This window comes from Caloenas nicobarica, chromosome 1 (assembly GCF_036013445.1).
Source record: "Caloenas nicobarica isolate bCalNic1 chromosome 1, bCalNic1.hap1, whole genome shotgun sequence".
Classification (NCBI taxonomy): domain Eukaryota; kingdom Metazoa; phylum Chordata; class Aves; order Columbiformes; family Columbidae; genus Caloenas; species Caloenas nicobarica.
Window position 1 is genome coordinate 145,681,836 of NC_088245.1, and position 20,278 is coordinate 145,702,113.

Sequence of the window (20,278 nt, forward strand, 5' to 3'; positions counted from 1 at the left end):
TTCAACTTCATTCAGTTTACTACGCATGGGAAGACAAAAAAAAAACCAAATCCCTGTTCAGATGGTTTAAAACATAACAATGGGGACTGGGAGAGAGACGATATTCTTGTTTTTAAGGTTGGGAAATTAAGACAGTTTGTGACATCTGTTCACGGCTGTACAGGAAGCTGCCACTGAGCTTGGAACAAACCAGCACGTTTGTCTGTGTGTTGCAAAGGTGGTATCACGCAAAAATACCCCCATGGGCTTCCCAAGCAACTATGTTGTAAGTCCCCCAGAAGCAATAGTACCAAAACTGGAACTGTACTGCAGCACATATGAGCCACTATTAAAACACAGAAATGCAGTAATGGTGAAGCCTTCAAAAAAAAAAAAAAGAGAAGTACTTCAGGTCACTACAACAACAGGCAAAGCACCAGGGGCATTTTGTGCTGGTTCCGAGTGCTACGGAATAGCCACAGTTCTTGGGCTTTACTGCGCTCCTGGGGTGAGCAGCTGGTCGGAGCATGAAGTAGTGTTAAATGCTTACCAGGCTGCTTGCCAGTAAAACAACCGATCCACACCTGTATATTATGCGTGACTTGCAAACATCAGCCCAGCACTACAGATGGTTTAGGCAATATGTTACACCTTTTCCTGGAAAGAGAGTTGTCATTCCGTCATGTTTTGAAATACATATACAAAGAACTCTAAATTCTATACTGATTTTTACTTGAACATTACAAGATACTGACATGAGTTTTATCCATCTTGGTACCAGCCCAGAGAGACAGACGAAGAAGATACATTTCTTCAGGGAACAGCTGATATTCACCTAATATCCTCAGTTGCTGGCTGTTGCTGTTAAATCCGATTTACTTGTAGTACCACATGTAGCTGGATACCTTCCTGTTGACTTCATGTTTAGACAGCCATATGTATGTAATTATCTCAGCTAAGATTAAGCAGTGACATATGAAATGAGATCATGACTTCCTGTGTCAGCCACATCTGTGCAAATGTTTCCTGGGTTTTCTTTTGAGGGGAGCACATCTCCATCCAGGTGTCTGTTTCCAAGAACTGCCCAATACAGTTTTTTTTCAAACAGATTTCTCCTCCAGGCAGAAGAAGATGGAGGGAACACAGGCAGTACGTAACTCCTCGTTACGTGCTACTCCTAGACCCTGAAGAGCTCCCACACACTTCTGGAAAAGGGTCGCATCCTCAAGCTCGCAAAATTCAGAGCTGAGCAAGGCTGACTTCAGCCTTCCCGCACCGCGGGCTGCCAGAGAGCGAGGGCACCGCCGCGCTACAGCGAGCGAGCAGGGAGGGTGGTAGGCAGGTTGCAAACAAACCAACCCACCCACCCCTTAACTGCGCACACACGTACAGTAAGGCTTTGCTACGTTTCAAATTGTCTGAGGATCAGAAACTAAGCGTATTTGTCCAAGTCAAATCTCAAGACCTACTCCATCCACTCACAATTCTTTAAATGTCCTGTAAATTCATACATTTTTTTTTTCATTTACATTCTAAATAGAGGCATTCTGATAGTAGCAAGGCATTCGCTTTGATGTAGTAATGAATTTCAGCTTGAAAAAGCAGAGCCACACAAATTATTAGGAAATTTTGTCCCATAGTGAGAAAACAGTAACGTGCCTCCCCCCCCTCCCAAGTGTTTTGTCTGTTCTCATGTTCTGCCTGATGATAAAGCTAAGGCTTCCATCATCCTCTGTTCCCCATCCTAGTGCTCGTTTTCGCGTCTCCTGTTCTGTGTAGATTTGTTCTCTGCTGCCCTCACCAGCATTTGTTTATTTGTTAAGACGTTTAGTTCAGAATTGCCAAAGCAACTTGAGATAAATACCAGGAGTTTAGCACAACTATAAACAGAAAATGGGCTGTGAAACGGGAAAAAAATAGAAACATACCCAACTTCCCATACTTGGGTTTCTACACGTTTGTATCCATTGTTCCGGAGTCCCTTGGAGTTGCCTCATTTTGTAAAAATTCCACAAAATCTAATCCACACTACAAAGGCTCAGCTGTAATACCATAACGTATACCTATAGCACCAATGTGCCTAAGCCTTTTTTTTTTTTTTTTTTGCTAACCCTTTTCCTGTCACTCATACAATTAGAAATAATGTTAAATAAACAGCATCAGGAATCTTTGTACTGGGCACCAGCACAGGTCTTATGTTTAAGAATGTGACCTCTTTTTTTTTCATATATTTCAGTCCATGTCGTTGTGATGCAAGGATTTATTGCATACTACCCAGCCCTGGACTTGAGAGAACAGAGGGAAGAAAGTAAAATCCTATTGCTCTGAGAAGAGATTAAACTATATTCAAATATAGTCATTTCCATCCATTTACTTTTTCTAGGAAAAAGCAGTCCCTCTTTCAATACAAACCTACATTCAGAAAAACTCCCCATATAATAAAATTTATATTAAAAGAGGCCAACTACAAATCCAGAGCAGGACCAATGCTTGCCTCAGCTGAAACATCATCCTGATCCTTTTTCCCCTGAGATCCTCACTGGAGCAGTCAAGTAATCACCTGCATAGGTATATCATTGATGACAATATGTTTTCCCCAGAGCTAGAAAGCAAATACAATTTTAGATGGTGTTGTAGGCGTTCAATGACGTCTACACCCCAGATCTGAGATTTCATTAATATTTGCATCTGTCACAAAAAGAGCTAGCCTAGCATGGACAAGAGGATACATTTAAAAGGAAGAACATAATTGAATCTAAATTCAGGAAATGAAATGAATTAAAGAATCAAATAAAACCTCATATAGACAAAATATGCCCACAAATTCAATTTCAGTGATGTTGATATAAAAGCTTGCTCTGTTTTATTACTCCAAATAAAGAAAGATCACACTCATTTCTACGAATTTAAGAATGTAAACCCACACAACAAACACAACTGGCCAAAGTGACTGCACTTACTAAACAGAAAGAAACAGGATATGGAAATTAGATCAGACAGACTTTCTGATAAAATTAGAGTTAGCAAGATTACCAGTGTGTGCGATAAGGGAGTTTCAATTCTATATGCAATGTCTTTATAACCCCCCACTTGCTGTACCTTCCAGTAATCCATTCTGCAGTGGATTTGCTGCTTGTCTTCTGCACAGTGCTGCATCCCACGTTTTCCTAATCTAAGCTTTGTTAGGAACAACAGTGGAAAAGCAGAGTGTGTCCTCTGAAATGTTTACACGTATTATAGGCAGGGGTAAGAAGTACAAGTTTAGTGACAAAAGCCAGCGATGGTTAGAAGCTCATGAGACAGTAACATTCATGGACTACCTCCTTTCACATCATGGACATCATGTAGCTCCAGAAGAGGAAACCATCAAATCTCGTTATATAGCTCCAGAGAGGGAGCAATCTGTAGTATTGGGCAGAGGTAGATTCAACAAATTAACAAATCCATATAGATCCAGTTGCAGCAGGAGAGAGATTTAAATGCTGAAAAGTAATTTTAACCATGAGAGGAAGAGTTCAGAGAGTTGGCATTAAGCAGGATATATTTGCTTCCAAAGTTTTAAGGAATGTCTAATGGCTGAACCTGCAGAAGCACCTGGAGCAGAACTTGAAGAACTAATCCAGCCTCAACATAGCAGTAGGTACCAAGAGAAGTTTTTAAACATTTGCATTTCTCCAGTCAGTACAATTCAACTCCATTCAGAGACGAACCAAGAGAAGGGAAAAAAAAAAAAAAAAAAAAAAAAAAAAAAAGAAAAAAACCACTTTCTTGTTATCTGTAAAAATAATCAGTTTGGACAGGATGAGCCTCTTCAACTTGAAGAAAGAGGGTGTCCAAACCCAAACAGCTCAGCTCCTCACTATACATAATACTGCTTTTATTATAATAATTCAGGTTTCAATGAAAAAAATTTACATAAATTTACATGAGAAAAAGGATTCAAGTGCATTTCAAGGCATTATTAACTGATAAACCCTTCTCCAATGATATTTTAATGCACTCAGTTCTTTCATCCAACTAGATCTTGACATGAGATACGTATAATAAGTAAGCTGGCATAAAAATGCATTTGTCACCATCCCTAATAAATCCACTTGAAATATGAGACATGGCCATTTGGCCATATGTTGCTGCCTGGGCATAAGGAAGAGACATGGCCAAAGAGACAGTGAATGTGGCTACAGTAAACAGCAAAGACGAATTTATAAGTGGGAAAACAGCCTCTCTGTTTCCACCATACTGAAGAGATTTTTAGTGTGAAGATATCACAAATAGCACACCCATTATGTATTAATGATGCTCATCCACATGGGAAAAACACTAAATTCCGGCTAATTCAAAACCAAACACAGCAGGACGGGGTGGTAAGAGAGAAACTGTCAGGAATGGAAGAATTGAGATGGAACAATAATAAAACGATTCATAAGACATTAAAACTGACCAAGAATCATAAGAAAATATTCAAAGGAAATTCAATCAGGAATGAAAATTTTCTCAAACAAAAATTAAAATAACATCTGTAAATTTCACAGGAAGAAAAAAATAACGTGCTACCCAGAAAACAACAAAAACAAAAAAACAAAACAAAACAAAAAAAGAAAGAGAAACACACACCACCAAACACTACCCTATCTGCAATGGTGCAATGGCAGCTATAATGTATCCAAACAGATTTGGAAAGCTAATTATGAAGTTCCAAGTAAAAATTTGCAATCTCCCCCACTCTGAAGCAGGTATCCCAATCTGATACTAACTGGAAGTAAAATATATGCCAGGACATATGAGACAATAAGGCAATAGTGACCATGCAGGAACTAATGAACTGGGAATAAAAAGAGCTTTTAAAATAAATATATCACTTAAAGGAGGAATTCAAAAGACTGCAGACTACTATGGAAGACAGCCTAAGTGGAGGAGGAATCAGACTGATATTTAACATGTTTATGGCACTTGTTTACGCTTTTGGGTTTTACAGAGGCACGGTCATGCAAGGTCCAGTTTCAGAAGAATTACCTACTAGGTTGTTGCCTCAGAGTCTGACTCTCCTCCTTTACATTGCAGGCTTGAGACAGAACTGATAGGGACTATAGTGCTTATTGATTTATCAACATATTGCTAATAATAAATCAAATAACCTAATTAACTAATAAACAGGCTACTGTTATCAATGTACATTATTTGGCTTGCTATTACACACAGCTACAAAGCTAGTTTATCACTGTTAAATCCTATTAACACACAACTACTACTGAAATACAAGCCTGTCACCCTTCTCTCCCCATATCATTTAACACTGAGGTACAAGTTCATAGAATAGTTTGGGTTGGGTTGGGAGAGACCTTCAAAGGTCATCTAGTCCAACCCCCTGCAATGATCAGGGACATCTTCAACTAGATCAGGTTGCTCAGAGCCCCGTCCAGCCCGGCCTGGAATGTCTCCAGGGATGGGGCATCCACCACCTCTCTGGGCAACCTGGGCCAGTGTTTCACCACCCTCAGTGTAAAAAATTTCTTCCTCACGTCCAGCCTGAATCTCCCCTCCTTTACTTTAAAAACCATTATCCCTTGTCCTATCACTACAGGCCCTACTAAAAAGTCTGTCCCCATCTTTCTTATAGGCCCCTTTTATGTACTGAAAGGCCTCAATAAGGTCTCCCCAGAGCCTTCTCTTCTCCAGGCTGAACAACCCCAACTGCTTCAGCCTGTCCTCACAGCAGACATGTTCCAGCCCTCTGATCATTTTTGGCTCTACACTCCTACACCAGGCCTTTCCAAAGCAGACCTGATATGTAGTCCAGTGAGTTGCCCCCAGGGTTCACCCTGGCATCCTGCGGCCTTGTGCCTGTGGGACAGCTACACTACCATCTGAGTAAGTTCATACTCTTACTGCAGGAAAATCTGCCTTCCTTTACTTTTCACCTGATCTTTATCTTACTTTCTATTTTTCCATTTCTGGACCCGCAATTTTGCTAGCCTTGTAGCTTCTTTTTGCAGCCAGTCTCCTCCCAAGTGAAGAACCTTCTTCTAATTACTTCATCTCCATTAGTCCTAATTCTGGTACATCTGTACCCAAATTCAGTCGTTTTGATATCAGTACCGAGGCAAGCTCAGCTTTATCTGGCATTACCAAGGCAGTCACCTAACCAAGGGTGGCCTTGCAAGACAAACTCCCCTACGGTTGTCTGTTTCACAGCGGTTGTCGTTAGCTTACCTGCCCTCCAAGACAAATCACTCAAGCCTCATTACCACTACCTGGTTCCAGTTAAGTACAAGCACTTCCCTTTCTTCTGCATAAAGAGTCTGCACGTGACAGCAACTTGTTTTTCCAGACTCTTACCATTGGCATACACCACCATGCTCTCTCTTACCTGACCGAATACAAAGCATTGCCCTTGATGTGTGCTTTGGACAATCTACAGGTTTCCTTCAAAGAGCTTAGAATGCAAGACCTGGTATTCCAGCAGGACATCTTCCTCCATGCAATAGGTGAACTCAAAGTGATCTGAAGGAGGTTAAATTCCACAAAGGTCACAGCCAAATGAATCATTTTTGCAATACACAGAGGTAGCCTGGCTGTAACGGAGCACAGAAAATGAGTTGATTTACATCCACAAGGCTGAAATTCAAATGGATAGCAGAAATATTGTTTTGCTCTCACCCCCTTGCCCCCCAAATAAAGTTGACAGAGCATTTTTAACTATGCTGGGTATGCAGCAAAGCACTGTGTAGAGAGAGCATCCAAAGCCAGTTGCATCAGTGCTTGAAGTAACCAGCAGAAGCAGAGCTTACTGCTTTGAGGAGAGAGCAATGTTCACCCTCTCGCACTTCTGGTGCCTGAGCTACTGTGAGAGAATATTTTCTGAGGGAGAAGTTGCCCCACTCGAACGTATCTAGGGCAGGAGAAAGGTTTAGGTACAATGTAAAATATCACAGTTAACATTAATGGGGGATTGACTGTAGACAGTTAACTTTATTAGCCATGAGGATCAAGCAAACATCACAAATGTACCCTTCTGATCCCTAATCATTCTTGACAGCAGGTGGAATTTTGTTTTTTGAATTAGCAGTCATCCTTCCCTCACGTCAGAGATCATTTCCTTCCAGCACCGTCTCAGTGCCTGGAGAGCAAGGCAGGGTTAATAGGTTTCTTTTCCCCCCACTGATGCTGAACAGCCTATGATTAATCACACTGTCACCGGATCCTATTCTGATGAGAAAAGTAAGCTAAGCATTATTTATATTTCTAAATATGTTAGGCATTTACAATATGGTTTTAACAGTTGATACACTGAATTTCTGTGATGCCGGTTTGAATGGCAAAATGGCAAAAGTTTACTATGTGGAGATCTGCTAGCTATTTCTAAGACCTGACTGAAAGTATTCAGGCTCAACAAAAAAAAATTTACAAGAATTATTTTCTCCTTTTCTTCTAAAATCTGTTCTCAGTAGAAACCCAAACTCCATTACCATTCCAGGTAACATTGTGTTGGCAGCTACTTCTTGCATGCAATCAGCCTGTTCACAGGGTGCTGGTGACATTGCTTACTTTAACACTTTCCAATAGAAAGGTTCAGCTGTCAGAATTGTTCAGAATTTTTTCAGCATTAAACTGGGCTGCAATCTGTGATGCATTCACCATTTCTTATACGTGCCTATATTCTGCAAAATAAAGCCTGGTACAAGAGTGAGCTCAGGGCCCATCAGCTGGCACATCTGCCCTCCTGAGTGGTCATCTCAGGCAAACGACAGCAACATATCAGATTTTTCCAAACATACAAGTTTTACCTCATTCATTAAAGGCAAAGTTTTCCCTCCTCCCTTATTATTATTTTTTATTGCAATTAAATGATTTTATAGTTTTCTGCCTGGTTGTTGAATAAGTCCTAGTGCATATGCTATGATATTTAGCAATTGTCCCAAAGTCCTGTATCATGTTCAGAACCTCACGAGGAAGTCAGATGCTATAATTTTGTTATCAGCTCCTTATTGAAAGCAGAACATCAGACTGAAGCTAATCTATTCTGTTGACACAACGAGCTTCAAACTCCTGGCTTACTCCTTCCTAATCAGAAGCGTAATCAAATTTTACTTGTTAATATGATCTGATTATTAACCTGCTGAGGAAGGAAACATTTTTTCTCCAGTTATTCAAGTCAGGACCCTCCTGGGCTCAATGCCTAAATCCAGACACTGGCAAGCGGTGGTAGAGACCTGCAACCTTGTTTTGCTGGGGCGGGGTGTTGTCGCCTCTTAAACAATGGGTAAAACCAACCATGAATGAGCGAAAGCCCAGCAAAAATCGTGCTTGTGGAAATGCAAGGGTGCTTCCATAGTTGGCACCCCAGGCTACACTTAGCATCTCCCACATCAGTCCCACTGTCCAGTGGAGCTCCAGGTCTCCCTCACGTGTCAGCCAGAAAGAGGCATGTGTTGAATTACAGCCTGCTCCTCTAGCTGCCCTCCTGGGACTCACCTGGCTGTGATGGGGTGGCCAGGGGTCAGGGACAGATTCACAGAATGGTTGGGGTTGGAAGTGACCTCTGGAGATCATCTAGTCCAACCCACCTGCTAAAGCAGGTTCTCCCAGAGCAGATCACACAGGAATGTGTCCAGGTGGGTCTGAATGTCTCCAGAGAAGGAGACTCCACAACCTCTCTGGGCAGCCTGTTCCAGGGCTCTGGAACCCTCAAAGTAAAGAAGTTTCTCCTCATGTTTAGATGGAATCTCCTATGCTGCAGTCTGTGCCAAATGCCCCTCATCCTATCACTGGGCACCACTGAAAAGAGTCTGGTCCCATCCTCCTGACACCCACCCTTCAGATATTATAAGCATTTATAAGATCTCCTCTCAGCCTTCTTTTCTCCAGACTGAACAGACTCGGCTCTCTCAGTCTCTCCTCATGAGAAAGATGCTCCAGACCCTTAATCACCTTTGTAGCCCGTTGCTGGACTCCCTCTAGTAATTCCTTGTCCTTCTTAAACTGGGGAGCCCAGAACTGGACCCAGCACTCCAGATATGGCCTCACCAGGGCAGATCCCTCGATCTGCTGGTCACGCTCTTCCTAATGCACCTCAGGATACCGTTTGGCCTTCTTTGCCACAAGGGCACATTGCTGGCTCATGGTCAACCTGTTGTCAACCAGAACTCCCAGGTCCTTTTCCACAGAGCTGCTTTCCAGCAGGTCAACCTCTAACCAGTACTGCTACCTGGGGTTATTCCTCCCCAGGTGAAGGACCCTGCACTTGCCCTTGTTGAACAACAAGGAGGGAACCTTGTAAAGAGAGGGGGTCCGAGGGCAAGATGGGAGGAAATGATACAGGGCAACAACATCAGACACCTCAGGGAGCAAGGGGTGCAGGTGACTAAAAGCACAGGAAGGGGAAATGCTTTCCAGAAAATAAGGGAGAGAACTAAAACCTATAGAAACGCTGCAGAGCAGGAAAGAAGAGGAAAGAGCAGAGATCTGAAAGAGCAGACTAAACATGCCAGTTCTGACTATAAAGAAAAGGGAGGCTGGAGAAAGAGAAAACACCACAGGACAGAGAAAGTGGCTGAGTAAACAGTAGCAACCATCAGCAAGATAGTGAAACACTACTGAGAAAGGACACGCTGCTCTGCAAAGGCTAGAGAAGGAATGACACGAAGAGGACAGAAAAGAACAGCTTTTGCGGAGATGACAGGAGATAAATATCCTCAGCACTTTTACTTGTTTTGTGCAACCACCATTAATATTCTGCACTGAAAATATACACTAGGTTTGCATGTGCAAGGAAGCATTACAATGAAAGAAAATGGAGAGGGAAACATGGAACAGAGAAAAAAAAATGCCTAGTGAATTCTACCTTGTGCTTCAAATTTCCATCGGCAGGCACTCAGAACAGTTGAGGTGACTTTTTTGCACTCCTGTGGGGGCAATGCTGATACTTGCAGATTGGGGGAGGGAAGGAAAGGGCTTTGAACATTTCTGAATAATGTGCACTTCTTCAGAGCACAATCCCTCAAAAAAGGAAGTAGTGACTAGAGTGAGATAACTTAAAACATGCTCCCTCTACCACGTAGCAACAAACTCAATACAAATTACTTGATTTTTCTTTTTTTTTTTTTTTGAAGAGAAATGTGTAAACAAATCCATCTGATGATAGATGGATGCTACCATGGAGAGTTCGGGAAACAAAGTAGTAAAAACATAATTCTAATTACTGCAAATCTTAGTGGATTTAAAGCATTTAGGGGTCATCTATCAAAATTAAAGCATGCTGTGATTAGAGAACCGCATTAGGACAGTACACATTCTGCATTACAAGGGAGCTTTCCAAATTAGAAACAACATACAGGGAAAAATGTCATTCCTTTGATCTTTCACTCAAATCTTTGACAACTTGTAATTAATATGCATGCACAATGACTTGTAACTTGGTGGGTAATATCACTGTCTTTTGCCTTCTTAAAACTTGGTAATTCTAATGTCATTTTTATTAATATGATTAATGCAAGCCAGTTTGCGTAGATGGGAAGGAACAAAAGCAAATCAAAGTTAGCTGTCTGCTTCATTTAAATTCAGATTGGTAGGAATGTATACTGCTGTCTAGCCTAAGATATCAAAAGAAAATGAAAAAGAAAAACCAAACCCAAAAAGCAACAGAGAAAGTGAACCATTACTTACTGAAGTGCACTGGAAGTTGTCATCCATTTAATGGAGCTTGTTCAACCATATTTTGGGACATAATCATAACTTCTGCAAAAAGCTGAGACAATAGATAAAGATTTCAAAGGAATTTTTATAAGAGAGAATATTTTGCAGGCTGTAAAAGAGTTTTAGATTGACAAACACCCTCCAATAATGTGTTGGGAAATTGGAAGGACAGTTTAATCCACACCACTCACACCCAAAATATCTGCTGAAATGTGGGGTTGCCATTTACGAGAAATGAAATTTTCTTCTATGAGTTGAGACCTTATTATAAATGAGTATGGGACACTGCGACTCGAGCTCAAGAAAAGAGGAGACAAAAGTGTCTGGCATCTCTGAAAGCCAAGCCTGTTATGTCTCAGATTGAAATCTTGTAGAGCATCGTTTCCACTTGGCCAGACTCCTTTTGTTACTGAAGAGCACTAGAACACAAGTGATTCCAAAAAACGAGCCACAAGCCTACATGGAGCTTACCGGGACAAGTGATATTCACAATGCAGCACTGCTCCAAGTAGCCCCTTCTCCTGGAGCTGTGCTCTCTCTCAAGACCCCCACAGCTCCTCTCCCCTCCCCTCTGCTGCCTGTCATGGCACAGGCATGGAGGAGACGCCTTGTGCAGGCAAGCAATCCTGCAGAAAGTCCATTTTTCTTGTGTTTGCTGCACATTTGAAGAATGCACGCAGAACCGGCCTTTTCTTTCAGGAATGGTTTTATTTCAGGGTTTACTATACACGTGCAGTAAATCCTCTGCACTCAGGAGGATGTGCCCCTCATGCGCTCCTGTGCACACACACACAGAGCGGTGGACTGAATGTGCAGGAGATGGGATTTTTCAGTAAAGCACTGGACAAAGCTGTGTGTACACACAGAGGCTGGCCTGTGCAGATGTGTTCAACTCAGCTTATCAGGAAGCTCCTCCAGAGGAGGACACAGGCCCCTTGTTTGTAGCACACAAGCTTTTAGTAAGGCTTTGGTCAAACAGTGCTGAAGTCAAAGGGAGAAAGCACTACCCATATATTCAACTAATTCTGAACTCTGATGAGAAAGTCTTCACAGAGAGAAAGCTGAAAGAATGAAACCAATGCTGAAGTGTGAGTCCACATGGTTGCATGTGAGCACTATAGATATGGCATCGGTACTGAGTTGGTAGCTAAGGCAGACAGTCAAGGCTTGGAAAGAGCATGCCTTTGGATAAGGTTAAGTGCACCAGACAGTCCATAATTTGATGCTAAACCATCTTCAGAAGAGCTGCGCATCCACCTGTCAGCCAGTTCCTGGACTCTTTTTTGCTTGTTGCTGCTTCTTTTATTAACAAGACCAATCACATGCAGGAAGACTCTACTTTCCCTCTTCCTCTGCCTCCTACCTGTTTATCTTTTGTCTGATCTCCATCCTGGAAAGCTTCTCTCCAGCTAGTTTTTCTCTTGATAAAAAGTGCATCAAAAATAATCAGTCTTCCAACAAAAGCCTTTTTTCGCCTGTCATTAAATTCTCTTCAAAGCATCTCAATGGCAATAAATCTCTCCCACCAGCTTTATGTATTTGCCATAATTTTATCCTTTATCATCAATGCTGCTGCAATTCTACTTCCTTTCCATCTTCATCTGTGCTTTATTTGATTGTTATTTTCCATTTGTTTTTGATCTCATGCCCATAGATTTGGGTAGTGATGTGACTTCCAGTCTTCGTTAAGCACGGATTGGCACAAGTAATCAGACAAAAGGAGAAGAAAGTATCCAAGTTCTTTCTTGACCCACAGACTCTCAAAAAAAGATCCCAGTTACTGAGGGCGCAGATAACACGAATATTGTGTTGTTGGGAACGACAGCATCCAGGGTGCATGCAGCACTTTCTGCAACAGACAGGCAGAATCCACAGCAGCTGCAGAGTTGATCTTCCATCAAAGAACATTTAAAGGAAATTCTTCATTTCCAGGGCAGAGCCAAGATATCAACCCCTATCTGCAGCCAAGCAATACACAAGAATATTTTTTAAAAGTAAATTAAAATAGCACAGATATCCTGCAAGAGAGGTGGTATACCATTAAACACTCTTTTCAAACAACAGTGACCAGCTGGAATCCTCCTCTGTTGAGTAACAACCAAATTGTTACAAGGTACAAACTGGATCATTTCAGAGCGCAAAACATACCACGTTTCATTATAAAACTAAAAATGTGCTAAAAAGTGGATGAAAATTAATTGTAGAAAAAATCCAAAAGTAAACCAAAGAAAAACCCCCTCAAAGCCACCACCTGGGTACATTCCCAGTCTATAAAATTAGTCCCTTCTCTTTAATGTCATTTCTCTGCACTACTGCAACCTGTCAGCTCTTACATGCTTGACCTGCTTTTCATCTGACTAGCTCAGTGGGCCCCTGTTAAAGTGAAACTATTACTATATGCTATTAATAGTCACTGTGGAGAAAAATCACCAAGTCAAGTAGATGAGTTTCTATCATTTGAATCTTCTGACTTGCCTCAGGAAAACAGCTTGCACCACAGCCTTTCCTGGCTATCAGACTTTACTATAACCCACAGGACACAGTAGTATCTGCATTTTAATTTGAAAACAAACATTTAAAAAACCCACGACAAACAAAAACACACACACAAACCCACCAAAAAACCACAGAAACCAAAACCAACCAACCAAAAAAACACCACGAAACTCTCTCCTTCAATAACAAGGGACCAAGATCACCAACTTAAACCTGCTCCCAGATGTGGCACACCACAGTGTCCCTCTACCCATTTTTGTATGAACTTCCCCAGTTCATACTGGGAAGAGTAAAGTGAGCACAAGGTGATGCAAAGAATAATAAGGGAATTCTTGCCCAGCCAGCAATTGCATTTCCCTTCAACTTTGTAGCCTCCCTTCAAGTAGCAGGGAAATAGGACGCCTCAGGCTGAGCAGTCGCATCCGTGTTGCTTTAAGCAGCAGCCTTCATCTGGAATCAACAGAGAGGAGTGGTGGCCAGATCCATGCAGCTGTACAGCCCACAGCCTCAGCGGCTACACCGCAGCTCCTACCTTAGCGCAAACCACAGCACGCCTTCTTCCTGAGACTCCCCTGCGAGTCTACTCAGCTTAATTTGAGAGATCCCACAGGTTTGCAATCTGAGAATCCTGCAACCAAGCATTTCACCTACAGATTGAGAGTTACCGCTCAGTAACAAGGAGAACACTGAAAAGATGACAGCACTATAAAAACACAGAGGCAAGTATGATTCCAACTGCCAAATACTAGGAAAAAAAAAGAGAGATAAACCAGTGACACATTTAAAAGATTAAGCTTCTCAACACCGCATTGATATTTGACTGTCCGGACAAGAAGACACTGCACTTAAGGCAACACTTACAGAGCTGGCCAGGCAGCTAAAGGCAGCCAGGTACTTCAGGATGGCACAAACAGCTGAGGAACAGATCATTAACAGCTTCTAATGAGATGAGAGTTACTCACTCTGGAAGACAGAAGGGGCAAGAAAGAAGGAAAGCACTATCATCGCTGAATGTTCCCAGGCAATGAAAATTGTAAAGGAGGAGGAGGAGTATCACAGTGTGGCGTGTCATGGTCTTGAAGAGAGGGGCACAAGCTCTCACTAGACTGCAATAGCCAGCAAGAGTGGGAACACATGATTTCAACATTTACTAAGGAAAGTCTTAATAACAGAGGAATAGTTTCGTCATGATCAAAGAAAAGGCATGAAGGAAGCTTAAAGAATATATAAGAATATGTATTGTGAACCAAGAGAAAAACGTGAAGCATGAGACTGCAGAAATTGAAGGGAGACAACTAGCTGAACACTATGAGAAGAGAGCTGCAAGAGCATAATTCAAAAATGTGCATCTGCTTTTACTGAGAATGAGACTGGAAGAGAGAATGAAGGTTCTAAGAAAGAGTCTCTTCCTAAAAGAGCTTTCAAAGTATTTTGAAAACCACATGCACTGAATCTTGTGGAACCTGCCCCTCTGCCAAATTAACCTGATAGAGCTTTCATAACTAAATCAGGCCCCCCCCTTCCCAACGAGGAAGGGAACAGTCAGACATCTCAGAACCCATGGATTTTACTCAACAGAGTTTAAAGATGAAGAAACTCAAGGTAAAGAATTCAAAATAATTGTCAAACCTCCATTCAAACCTGCACAACCAAATACCTGTCATTACCTGATATTTTTAGTTTCAGTCTCAAAGTTCAATTCTCTCTAAACTCAAAGGCAAGTCCTAGCAACATTTCCTCCTGTCAGGATATGGCTTTGTAAAACCGATCCCTTTGTTTGAATAAGGGCTGACTCATTGATGCAAAACGCAGAATGCAAAAAAAAAAAAAAAAGGTGCCAAAGTCTTAAGTGCTTTCCCCTTCTTTCATATTCTCTAATCCAAGAAAGTCCACTGCCGCTGCAGCTTCAAATTAGCTGACATGCAGCCCAGAGATCAGGCAAGCATTTCTAAGCTTATTATAGGCTGTTTTTTCCTGGAGCCTCCCTCTCTCTACATGTTATTCAGCGGACATGCAAATGAAGCATTGTCCAATTTGTTCTCCAGTTTCTTACAGAAATGCAGGAGTGCTATCCTTTGTACATTTGTAAACTACCCTACCCGCCTGACTTGCAAATTTCTTGTCTCTAGATGTGTTTCTCTATTTAAACGGAGTGAAATACACAGAAATGTTATTTCTTGGGCCACTAGTACCACAGAAAATAAAACCTCTACAGTTTAGAGAAGTCTCTAAATTTCAAAGACATTAAGTATTATAGACAGATGGAACTTGAAAGAGGGCATTTCTTCCGTCTTCTGCCTTCTGCACACTGGAACACCTAGCAAAGGCACATTGCAGAGTTTCTCTGGATAAATTTGTTTAAATTGCGATAACGAAAGCAGCTATGGCTTTTAAGTGTACGGACAATTTTAAATAAGCCAACTGAGAAATATTAAAATATGATGGACGATCAGGAAGTCACTTTCAGAACCGGACCACCTGAAACTGAGGTGTCCTAATTGCCCCCAAACCAATACCATTATATTTGTGCAATAATAATTTTCAGCATGCCTGCTGGCTGTATGAGTTAATGCCAATGATGAAGATAAAGCATCATCACAGCATGACTGCTCTGCAGTTGGAAGATTACCTCCACCACTACATTGAAAAGTGAAACCCACATTGCAATGTTGAGAAAACCCGCCTTACATTTCAAAGAACAACCTGTTGCAGGTTCTGTATGGAGGAAGAATAAATGTGTAACTGTACTGTAGGCTTCTGGTACTCAATGCAGGATAAAGTATAACCCTTAATATTGTGGTAATTATATGGCTGGGTAAGGCTTAAACTGACATTCCTGTAACACACCATTCCAGCCCCAAGCTAAAGACACTGTATTTCTTACATGTATTATGAGCCTTCCCAAGACTCAGGAGGAGGTCCTCTGCTGTAGTAAGGTCCCAACATTTCCTAGATTTAACAGGTTCTCTCAACTGGGCTCTGATACAAAACTGCCAAATGACAAATGAGGTTTTCTTTGCTTAGTCCATTCATTTGCAAGATTCGGTGAACTTTATCATTTTCAAACCCACTTAATTTTATAAATATTTTCTAATCTTGGATGTTACCTAAACATATTTTTGTTATAATATAAAGAACAAATGAAAGGCCCATTCTTTCTGTCTGAGACTTGCTGTTAATTTAAAGCAGCATTAAATAAAACTACTAAGTTGTATTATCTGTCATCATCTGTGTTTTAGCTAATGATGTTATTTACATTTCTTGTTTACTTCTAGCGAAAGAATGTTCAAACGAACAATTCCCTTTCTTCCCTTTTTTTTTTCTTAAGAGTATTTTTTTCATTTGTTTTCATTTTCTTCCTTTACAGGTACCTCTGTCATACCCCTCCTTCCTCTGATAAACTGTTTTACCCTGTTGCCAATGACTTGCTACCAAGAGATACAGAACAATGTCTTTTTCAAATAGCCAAACTGTTGAACAAATATCAGTAGGTTGGCATCATTTCAGAAACTACAAAAAGAGCAGAAGTTTTTTCAGTTGTTGATTAATCAAAGAGGAAAGAAATAGTTGGAGAATATGTGGCTTCGTCAAAGCCACTGTTCAATACATAACTTGAACAACAAGGAAAAAGAGTACCAGCATCTTCCTTTCTTTAACGGCATGCGTGATAGCTTCAGAAAAACCCCGAAAGTTTTTCCACCACAAAAACCATTATCTTAAAAAAAATTAACTAAAGATATCAATGTTTCACCTGAAATCCCTTTTATCCCACAGACACATGCTACTAACAAATCAGCCAACCAGTCCCCCTCCACACATCCCGTACAGCCATCTTGACAGACTTTACTACAGTCTTGAAAGGGAGAAGTCCAGGCAGTCTCAGGAGGCGTTGATATTACTGTAATGGAGAGTGCTCAAACAGAACGATGATACAGTACAAATAAGACAAGGTCCCATAAGGGCAGATGACTGGAAAGTAAATTGCAGCTCAACCAACCAAGAAAAATCGATCCACATTGCTAAGATAGTTCATACATCAACAGGAGCCTCTGTGTATTAGCTGTTAGTCCACAGTGCTGGATTCATCACTAGCAAGAAATTAACCTTTTTCCCGTGCACCCCATCACAGGAACCTTGTGTATTATACTTCTCAAGTCAAATTGTATCAACCACTAAATAAGCGTGGAAATGACAGGGGTTTCAAGATAGGTTGAATTGTACAGCATTACGCTCATGGCACCACACGTGAATACAGCAAGTTACACAGCCACCGAAAAGTCAAAAAGCATACCCACAACACCTTTGAATGAAGCCACAGACCATACTCGTCTGGTCTCAGGCCCTCAGGAATTGTTATGGGATGTGGTTAAAAAGGGAACCAGGAGCCAGTTCACTGGCAGGTTCACGGCCTGCAGCGGTGCCCTGGTCAGCCAGTATCTAACATCATAAAAACAAAGCGCAGATACAATTAGGACTCTGCCTTTCCTCACAATCTCAGAGACTGTTTACTCAGCAACACCAACACATCAAAGGAAAGGATGCCAGTGCCTGAAGACAAATCTGTTTAACTCCAAGCCAGCATTGTTTATTGCTAATAGTCTTCTTGCTGGAACTAAACCTCAAAACATACAGAAAAGCCTTGAAGGGCCTGGAAACCACCACATCCTAAACCACTGGCAAAAAAATATTGCTATGAGAACCGACTGAGCAGTTTGCCACATAGAATTTCAGAGCTGTGCCAGAGACCACAGCAAGGTGGGAGTGAAGAGTAGCAGCGTGAGGGTAACAACTAAAATAAGGGTATAAACTGTGGTGCAGGTCACCTAGGGGTGACAAATGCAGACACGTAATGCCCTGTTGATGTGACTATGCTGTGCCCCAAACGAGGAGAGATTTCCCACACTTCAGTGCACCCTTGCACACTGCAACTCAAATTCCCTCCTCCACCCAGACTCTGAACACTTCAACATTTTTCTAAGGTGTCAGAATTTTTTTTCTGCTTTTTATTGTTTGCTCCCAACTTCTACCCATCTTCTCTCACCTGATTCACTCCAAACTTCCAGCATTTCCCCTTTACCCCCATTCCCTCCCACTTCTTTTCATTACACTATTCCTGCTCCCCCAAAATAAATCATGGCTCTAACAGACCACCTTCACCCCTACTTTGCTCATTCAGCTTATTAATTCTCAACCCTTCCCTCAGCATCCAGCTGGTTTTTTCTCCAGAGGATCTCTTCCAGGTAGGTAACCTACATTTGTGTGAGACCTCATGTAAACATGTCCATCCCTGATAGATCTGGGAAAAACTACAATGTGCACCCCACAACCAGGAGCTCTCTGTCTACAGCCACGCTCACAAGTATCAGTTCACCTAAAAAGCTACAAAATTATCATCACCACAACGAACCTGGGGGCAAGGTTACTTGATAAACGAAGAATAAATGTCTTTTGGGGGCTATTGGTGGAATCACTCAGATGTTGTGTTTTTACCTTTACTGTATAAGAATTGTCAAGCTACATGATACTAATTTCTTTGACATCAAATGTATAGTCAGTCTTTTATCCCGGCCACTCATGGTAATCAGCTACCTTTATCAGCAAGTGACTTCCCAACTTCATTGACATGTCTTACAAAATTTATCCATTTTCCCCCTTGAATCTGCACCTTAATGCTAGAAGTAATTAAATATAATTGTGACTTTCCAAGCTACAAACAACGCTTATTGGACAAACTTCTTATCTCTCATATTGAGACACAAGCCATCTCAAACACAAGGACTGTCACTAGGAGAGGATCTCTTTATTAGTTTATTTTTACACCTCAGATACAGAATAAGGATCTGCTTAAATACGCAGTGGATTTCATCTCCGTCCCTGACAAACAAATCACGAAACACAAGAGCATACTTGCAGGCTGAGAAGGGAGCAGGAAAAAATGCCCATGATATTAACAGAGAAAACAGGCTCTCTCATAGAATCCTGAATCTGTTCTGGATGATTGTGTTCACAGGGTCCATTCGGATATGGCACAGAAAATCTGAATGATTGAGACAGATAAAACTAGCAAAACGCTTATGAGGGATTACAGAAGAAAATACAGACGCAGTTGCAAGCCAAGATGGGAAACTGTAGTGTCTGTCATTACGGAGATGAAGGATGCGCTGGTGGTTGTCACTGAAGAGATTTGGGGTGGAGAACATGAGGAAATACAGCGTCAGAGGGAGGAGATGAAGATGCAGACAAAGTGATGCATCTGTTGTGGGAGAAAGGCAGGGCTGAAGTGGGCCCAAGCTGGGATGTGTGAGAGCAGGAGAATTTGAATTTCAATGTATGAGCCTAGACAGTAAAGGTACTACACAGTTATAGTAAAAAGAGAACAAAATTTTTGAAATAATGGTCCAAGAATTTTATATGACCATATTGAATTGGTAATGAAGATGTAAACTTCAAGAGGAAACACCTGAAAGTCACATGTTCAAGCAAGGTAATAGCTTCAGAAAACTACACCAGCCACTACATTGAGGTATTTCTGAACGGTTGATGATGTAGACTTACTTATCTTTGTACAGCCATTTGAAATTCAGTGATACTCTATCAGCAAATTAACAAAAGACAAGATCTCCTTAAGGCACTTATTGCATTGTCATCTAATGAAAACTAACATTTACATTATGCTGTGTAGGGAGCATTTATTATTTTTCAGTGTCCTAATCATTACACATAGCAGAATGCTGCTGATTTTGGGGTAAATATATGCACCTCCTCAGCAATCTAGGTAGAAAAACTTGCCTTTTAACACATATGGTCGCAAGCTGAGATGGGAAACTGTAGTGTCTGGATGACAGACTTGTCATGAGTATAGTAGCTTGATGCTGCTGCTCTCTCCAAAAGGAGAAGATATTTTGCACAGGTGAATACCACAGCCTGGGTCTGAACTCTGCAGGCTGGCACCAGCTCAAATACTCTCTCCTGCATGCTTCACCAGACTAGCAGGTACACATATATACACTTAAAAAACCAAGCTGATAAGCTTTAAAGCAGAAACGCTTCCACTTAAATCCTTACGAAGCTTTTGGTTGTTTTGCCACCACCAAAAAAACATTCTGAGCAG